The sequence below is a fragment of the Mastomys coucha genome, unplaced genomic scaffold, assembly GCF_008632895.1.
Source record: "Mastomys coucha isolate ucsf_1 unplaced genomic scaffold, UCSF_Mcou_1 pScaffold21, whole genome shotgun sequence".
NCBI lineage: Eukaryota > Metazoa > Chordata > Mammalia > Rodentia > Muridae > Mastomys > Mastomys coucha.
The window spans coordinates 166,861,736-166,870,436 of NW_022196904.1; the positions used below are offsets into that span (position 1 = coordinate 166,861,736).

The 8,701-nt window shown below is 36.6% G+C and overlaps 1 long non-coding RNA gene across 1 annotated transcript in view; it reads left to right on the plus strand.

Moving 5' to 3' along the window:
- The first annotated feature begins 1,812 nt into the window (after positions 1–1,812).
- The window catches only part of LOC116101161, a 13,410-nt gene continuing 6,521 nt past the window's right edge, over positions 1,813–8,701 (plus strand). Inside the window, exon 1 of the long non-coding RNA XR_004122815.1 lies at positions 1,813–1,909. This is a non-coding gene — a long non-coding RNA (uncharacterized LOC116101161). The remainder of the gene's footprint in view (positions 1,910–8,701) is intronic.

Sequence of the window (8,701 nt, forward strand, 5' to 3'; positions counted from 1 at the left end):
AAAAAAAAAAAAAAAAAAAGAAAAGAAAATATATTATTAGCTATGATGTATATTTGTGTAGTTTTACTCTATATTAATTTCAGTGAATAAAAATGAAGTATATTTATGTTTGTTAAAAATAAGCATTATGTTTCAAAATAAATTTGCTTTTACCAAGCTCAGAAAAAAAAAAATACCAAGATAACAAAAAGTACTACTGAGAAATTTAGAATATATCTTGCAAGTCTTAGATCAAACAATCACCAAAACAAGGGAAGTTGAAATCATATAAAATGTAATGAAATGATCATTGGTTCAGAATCTGTAGGTTTAAGGACAAAAGTCATACCAAAGGCCACATTTAGACAGTTACCAGGAGAGTTTATATAATTTAGACAAGCAGTCTCTATCCCCACATAGTGACAGGGTGGATCCCACAGCCCTGCTAATCCCAGAACTTAGACAGCAACTCCACAAAGCTATAATTAATAACACCACACTATGACAGACCCTAGAATACAGCCATACACACTTATGTGTACAGCCCAGTATCCTAACAAGAAGCTAGAGTTCTAATCGCGTATCCTAGACTGTGGCACTGGACAAGTGCAGACAGCAGCCTGCCGCCCTCCCCAACCTGAGTGCCTAAGTGCAACTAACTAATCAGCACAGTGAATAATCTGGAAAAAAAAAAACAGGTCAGGCCCTGCACATCTATGGAGCTGAGCTGAGGCCTGGTCGATGATGTAGTCCGGCTGTCTCACTTGACTATGGGAAAAACCCGAGGTCCCATCCAATTTTGGAACCATCCTATGGTCACATTAAAATATGAAATCTTTCCAACAGCACCATCCAGATAGAAAGCAAGCTGGCCCTCTATTTACCCAGTGATTACAGAAGGCACACAATGACTATGTCCTACTGGGAAGCCAGTACTACACAGCTGGAGAGTATAACCAGCTACTCTACATGCTCAGAGGGAAGTTCACTAGCACTAGCCCTAGGAAATCTTAATGGGTTTTTCCATCTGAAATGGAAAGCAGCTATTAGCAACATAAGAGGACAGAAATGTAAAATATGCACCAGTTGAATACATGTCTGATTCACAATTACTTCTTTTTTTACTTTTTACTCTTTAAATTTTATTTTTCATTGACAAATACTAATTCTTTATAATTAGATGGGTACAATGCAATTCTTTATCTTTACAATGAGGAGTCAAATCAAGTTACTGAACAGAATTATCACCTCATATATATGTGGTGTTTTATAAGTCACTATAAAATTTGCCATGAAAGTTTATATAAATATATGTGTGTATATATATACATATATATGTATATAATATTATATTATATACAGGTATTATACAATAATATATGTATTATATAATAATATGTAATAATGTATAATATATAGAGTGAGCCTAACCTTTGATAGCTGAGATCTTAATTATATAAAAATTGAGTATAACAATAATTTTTCATCTAAAATATAACATAAAACATAAATTATATAATATAAATAATTTAAACATGGGAAAGAAAAAGATAGCAGTATAGAACATAGTAAATGATTAAAAATGTTCTTACCACCTTAAAATGTTACACCTGTAAAATATAAAATAAAAACACTATAATAACCAATATTGTAGTTAGTAACTAAATGCTAAGGGAAAGAAATGGGAGCACATAACAAGAAAAAATAATCCTCAAACAAAAAGAGGACAAAAATGTAGTCTAATAATGGAACTATAAAACAACCAGAAGTCTCATATACAATAGAGATGTTAATTTTCTCCTAACCAATAATCTCTTCAACCAGGTTTCCATCTGGGCCCAGAGCTGATCCTGTGCCACAGGGCTCCATACCCAAATAACACCATGAGAGAGCTAGCCTTCCAGGAGTGCAAAGAAGTCTGTGAATGAAGGTAAGACCACCACTCCTGTTCAAATTCCTGAACCAAGAGGGATCCTCCCAGAGACATCAGGGCATAGGAAACAAGGAACACTTTGGGACAGGATCCTTCTGGTTTCTGGCTGCACCCCAGAGCTAACACTGTACCACCACTCTCCATACCTAAATTCCTCCCAAAGAGAACTAGTTATCTAGGAGTACTGACACAGAAGCTTGCAGGAGGAACAAGCCACAGTCAGAGACAACAAGACCAGCTAACACCAGAGATAATCAGATGGTGAAAGGCAAGGGCAAGAACATAAGGAACAGAAACCAAGGTTACTTAGCATTATTGGAACCTATTTCTCCCACTCAGTGAGCCCTGGTTACCCCCAAACACCAGAAAAGCAAGACCCTGATTTAAAATCACACCTGATGATGATGACAGAAGACTTTAAGAAGGACATAAGTAAGAGAACACAGGTAAATAGGTAGAAGCCCTTAAAGAATAAACACAAAAATCCCTTAAAGAGTTACAGGAAAACAACCAAACAGGTGAAGGTACTGAACAAAACCATCTAAGATCTAAAAACGGAAATAGAAATAATAAAGAAATCACAAAGGGAGACAATCCTGGAAATAGAAAACCTTGGAAAGAGAGCAGGAGTCATAGATGTAAACATCACCAACAGAATACAAGAGATAGAAGAAAGAATATCTGATGCAAAAGATAACACAAAAAACATTTACACAACAATAAAAGAAAATGCAAAATGCAAAAAGCTCCTAACCCAAAACATCTAGGAAATCATGAGAAGCCAGGACACAATGAGAAGATCAAACCTAAGGATAATATGTATAGAAGAAAGTAAAGATTACCAACTTAAAGAGCCAGTAAATAGCGTCAACAAAATTATAGAAGAAAACTTCCCTAATCTAAAGAAAGAGATGCCCATAAACATATAAGAAGCCTACAGAACTCCAAATAGATTGAACCAGAAAAGAAATTCTTCCTGTAACATAGTAGTCAAAATACCAAATACACAAAACAGAGAGAGAGTATTAAAAGTAGTAAGGGAAAAGGGTCAAGTAACATATAAAGGCAGGCCTATCAGAATTACACCAGGCTTCTCACCAGAGACTGTGAAAGCTAGAAGATCCTAGGCAGATCTCATACAGACCCTAAAAGAACACAAATGCCAGACCAGGCTACTATACCCAGCAAAACTCTCAATTACCAGAGATCAAGAAAACAAGCTATTCCATGACAAAACCAAATTTACACAATATATTTCCACAAATCCAGCCCTACAAAGGATAATAGATGGAAATCACCAGCACAAGGAGGAAAACTACACCCTAGAAAAAGAAAGTAATCTTCTTTCAACAGACCCAATAGTAAATGGTAACACAAACATAAAAATAACATCAAAAATAACAGGAAGCAACAATCACTATTCCTCAATATCTCTTAACATCAATGGACTCAATTCCCCAATCAAAAGACGTAGACTAACAGACTAGACATGTAAACAGGACCCAGCATTTTGCTGTACACAGGAAACTCACCTCAGTGTCAAAGGCAAATACCACCTCAGAGTAAAGCGCTTGGAAAACAATTTTCCAAGCAAATGGTCCCAAGAAAGAAGCTGGAGTAGCCATTCTAATATCTGATAACATCGACTTTCAACCAAAAGTCATCAAAAAAGATAAGGAAGAACATTTTATACTCATCAGAGAAAAAAAATCTTCTAAGAAAATTCTTAATTCTGAACATCTATACTCCAAATGCAAGGGCATCCACATTCATAAAAGAAATGACTAAAGCACACATTGCACCTCACACAATAATAGTGGGAGACTTCAACACCCCAATCTCAGCAATGAACAGATCATGGAAACACAAACTAAACAGAAACACATTAAAACTAACAGATGTTGTGGGCCAAATGTATTTAACAGATATCTATAGAACATTTCATTCTAAATCAAAAGAATATACCTTCTTCTCAGCACCTCATGGTACCTTCTCCAAAATTGATCATATAATTGGTTACAAAACAGACATCAACAGATATAAGAAGATTGAAATAATCCCATGCCTCCTATCAGAGGACTATGAATTAAGGCTGCTCTTTAATAGCAACAAAAACAACAGAAAGCCCACATACACATGGAAGTTTAACAACACTCTACTCAGTGATAACTTGGTCAAGGAAGAAAAAAGAAAGAAATTAAAGTCTTTTTAGAACTTAATGAAAATTAAGATACAACATACCCAAACTTATGGGACACAATGAAAGCAGTCCTAAGAAGAAAACTCATAGCTCTGAGTGCCTCCAAAAAGAATCCAGAAACAACCCACACTAGCAGCTTAATAGCACACCTGTAATCTCAAGAACAAAAAGAAGCAAATACACTCAAGAGAAGTAGATGACAGGAAATAATCAAACTCAGGGTTGAAATCACCCAAGTAGAAACAAAAAGAACTATACAAAGAATCAACCAAACCCAGAGCTGGTTCTTTAAGAAAATCCACAAGATAGATTAAACCCTTAGCCAGATTAACCAGAAGGTACAGAGACACTATCCAAATTAACAAAATCAGAAATGAAAAGTGAGATATAACAACAGAAACTGAGGAAATTCAAAAAAAAACATCATATCCTACTACAAAATTCTATACTCAACACAACTGGAAAATCTGGGTGAAATGGACAATTTTCTAGACAGATAACAAATACCAAATCAGTATCAGACAGAATAAACAGTGCCATAACCCCTAAAGAAATAGAGGCAATCATTAAAAGTCTCCAACCAAAAAAACCAGGTGGGTTTAGTGCAGAATTCTGTCAGACCTTCAAAGAAGACCTAAAACCAATACTCTTCAAACTATTCCACAAAATAGAAACAGAAGGAACTCTACCCAAATCATTCTATGAAGCCACAGTTGTGTTGATACCAAAACCACACAAAGACCCAACAAAGCCCAAATTCGCTTATGAATATTGATGCAAAAATACTCAATAAAATTCTTGCAAACCAAATCCAAGAATACATAAAAACAATCATTCACCATGATCAAGTAGGCTTCATCCCAGGGATGCAGGGATGGTTCAATATACAGAAATTCATCAATGTAATCCACTACATAAACAAACTCAAAGAAAAAAATCACATGATCATTTCATTAGATACTGAAACAGCATTTTACAAAATTCAACATCATTTCATGTTAAGAGTCTTGGAAAGATCAGGAATTCAAGGCCCATACCTAAACATAGTAAAAGTAATATACAGCAAACCAGTAGCCAACATCAAACTAAATGGAGAGACACTTGAAGTAATCCCACTAAAATTGGAGACTAGACAGGCTGCCCTCTCTCTCCCTATCTATTCAATATTGTACTTGAAGTCCTAGCCAGAGCAATTAGACAACAAAAGGAAGTCAGAGAGATACAAACTGTGAAGGAAGAAGTCAAAATTTCACTATTTGCAGATGATATGATAGTATACTTAAGTGACCCCAAAAACTCCACCAGGGAACTCCTACAGTAGATAAACAACTTCAGCAAAGTGGCTGGATACAAAATTAACTGAAACAAATCAGTAGCCTTCCTATACTCAAAGGATAAATAGGCTTAGAAAGAAAATAGGGAAATGACACCCTTCACAATACCTACAAACAATATAAAGTATCTTGGTTTGACTCTATCCAAGCAAGTGAAAGATCTGTATGACAAGAACTTCAAGTCTCTGAAGAAAGAAATCAAAGAATACCTCAGAAGATGGAAAGATCTCCCATGCTCATGGAATGGCAGGAATAATATAGTAAAAATGGCCATCTTGCCAAAAGCAATCTACAGATGCAATGCAATCCCCATCAAAATTCCAAATCAATTCTTCATAGAGTTAGAAAGGGCAATTCTCAAATTTGTTTGGAATAACAAAAACCCCAGGATAGTGAAAACTATTCTCAACAATAAAAGAACTGGGGGAATCACCATCCCTGACCTCAAGCTATACTACAGAGCAATTGTGATAAAAACTGCATGGTTTTGGTACAGTGACAGGCAGGTAGATCAATGGAACAGAACTGAAGACCCAGAAATAAACCCACACACCTATGATCACCTGATCTTTGACAAAGGAGCTAAAACCATCCAGGGGAAGGAAAAAAAGACAGCATTTTCAACAAATGGTGCTCGTTCAACTGGCAGTCAACATATAGAAGAATTTGAATTGATCCATTCCTATCTTTCTGTACAAAGCTCAAGTCCAAGTGGATCAAGGACATCCACGTAAAACCAGATACACCAAATCTAATAGAAAAGAAAGTAGAGAAAAGTCTCGAACACATGGGCACAGGGGAAAACTCCCTGAACAGAACACCAATGGCTTATGCTCTAAGATCAAGAATTGACAAATAGGACCTCATAAAATTGCAAAGCTTTTGTAAGTCAAAGGACACCGTCAATAGGACAAAACAGCAAACATCAGATTTTGAAAAGATCTTTGTCAATCCTACATCTGACAGAAGGCTAATATCCATTATATACAAAGAACTCAAGAAGTTAGACTCCAGAGAACCAAATAAACCTGTTAAAATGGGGAACAGAGTTAAACTGAGAATTTTTAACTGAGGAAACTCAAAGGGCTGAGAAGCACCTAAAGAAATGTTCAACATCCTTAGTCATCAGGGAAATGCAAATCGAAAAGACCCTGAGATTCCACCTCACACCAATCAGAATGGCTAAGATCAAAATCTCAGCCGACAGCAGATGCTAGCAAGGATGTAGAGAAAGAGGAACACTCTTCCATTGCTGGTGGGATTGCAAGCTGGTACAGCCACTCTGGAAATTAGTCTGGCAGTTCCTCAGGAAATTGGATATAGTACTACCTGAGTACCCAGCTATAGCACTCCTAGGCTCCAACATGTAATAAGGAAACATGTTCCACTATGTTCATTGCAGCCACATTTATAATAGCCAGAAACCCAAAACAACCCAGATGTCCCTCAACAGAGGAATGGATACAGAAAATCTGGTACATTTACACAATGGAATACTACTCAGCTATTAAAAACGACTTCATGAAATTCACAGGCAAGTGGATGGAACTCGAGAAAATCATCCTCAGGGAGGTGATTCAGTCCACAAAGGAACAAACATGGTATTTACTCACTGATGAGTAGATATTAGCCCAAAAGTTTGGAATGTCCTAGATTCAATTCACAGACCATATGAAGCCTAAGAAGGAAGAGCAAAATGTGGATGCTTCAGGGCTTTTTAGAAGGGTGAATAAAATACTCACAGGAGGAAATATGGGGAACAAAGTGTGGAGCAGAGACTGAAGGAAAGGCTGGACAGAGACTGTCCCACTTGGGGATCTATCCCATATGCAGCCACCTAACCGAGACGTTATGGTGGATGCTGGGAAGTGCTTGCTAATGAAAGCCTTATATATCTGTCTCCTGAGAAGGTCTGCCAGAGCCTGACAAATACATAGGCAGATGCTCACAGCCAAACATTGCACTTCACTCAGACATCCCAGATGGAGGAGCTAGAGAAAGGACTGAAGGAGCTAAGAGGGTTTGCAGTCCCATGGAGGGAGCAACAGGGTCAACAGGCCAGACTCCCCGGAGCTCCCAGGGACTGGACCAAAGAATACACAAGGAGTGACCTATGGTGCTGACCACATATATGGCAGAGGATGGCTTTGTTGGACATCAGTGGGAGGAGAGGCCCTCAGGCCTGAGGATGTTCGATGCCCCAGTGTAGGAGCATGCCAGGGCAGGAGGATGGGAGTTGGTGGGTGAGGGAGTAACCCTCATAGAGGCAGGGGGAGAGAATGGGGGGGTTCTGAAGGAAAGACCTGGAAAGGGTAAAAGACTTGAAATGTAAATAAAGAAATATCCAATAAAAAATAAATTTCAACCATAAATTAGTTAAATTCTACAATCAAAATACATAAAATGATTACATTATTTTTACTTCTCTCATTTGTTTTATAGAAAAAAATTACTACAGAGACACAGGAGCTAAATATAAAGGAATGGAGAATATATCCTATGATAATAAAAAACCTAAGGGAATAGAGTGCCTATATTATAGAAGATAAAATTAAATTATATGTCATAGATGATGCCAAGAAACAAATAATGTGATTATAGAGTGATAAAGAGGTCAATGGGTGTAAAACAGAAACTGATAATCTATTCACAGAATATAAAAATATCTAAACACATAAACATTCTAATATATCTGAAATAATAAATTATCAAAATTTTATATTACTTTGGATTTATTTTTTTAAAGTAATAGACACTGTATTCAGACAGCTCCAATGTGTCAGATTTCATGACAAATGCTATTTTGGGTTCAGTCCTTTCATCTGTCTATAATGAGTAATAATCAATTCATTCAACAAAAGTAAAATATAAAGTGGTAATGGAACATATACACACAAAACACTTTGTCAGTAGCCTCAGTATGAAATCTCTTCAAATTATGGAGGAAAAAATAATAAAATATACCAAACAGAAAATGTATGCTAGTCATCTCTCTGAAATACTTCAATGGAGAAGTCTCCATAAATTCATTTTGCAAAAGCAGAAAAGTATCGCTCAGCCTGAATATCAATAATTTGAGAAGCCTTGCCTGTAATCATAGTGGATTCACAGAGGGAAAGGACTCAGAAGCAGCAGTTCCCAGAATTCCATGTGGTCCTGTTCCATTTGCAGTGTTCCTCACTTGAGCCTGACTCTGTCCATGTAGTTTCTGAGGCTATGAAATTGACAGGATTATCCCTCACCTTTTTTTTATTA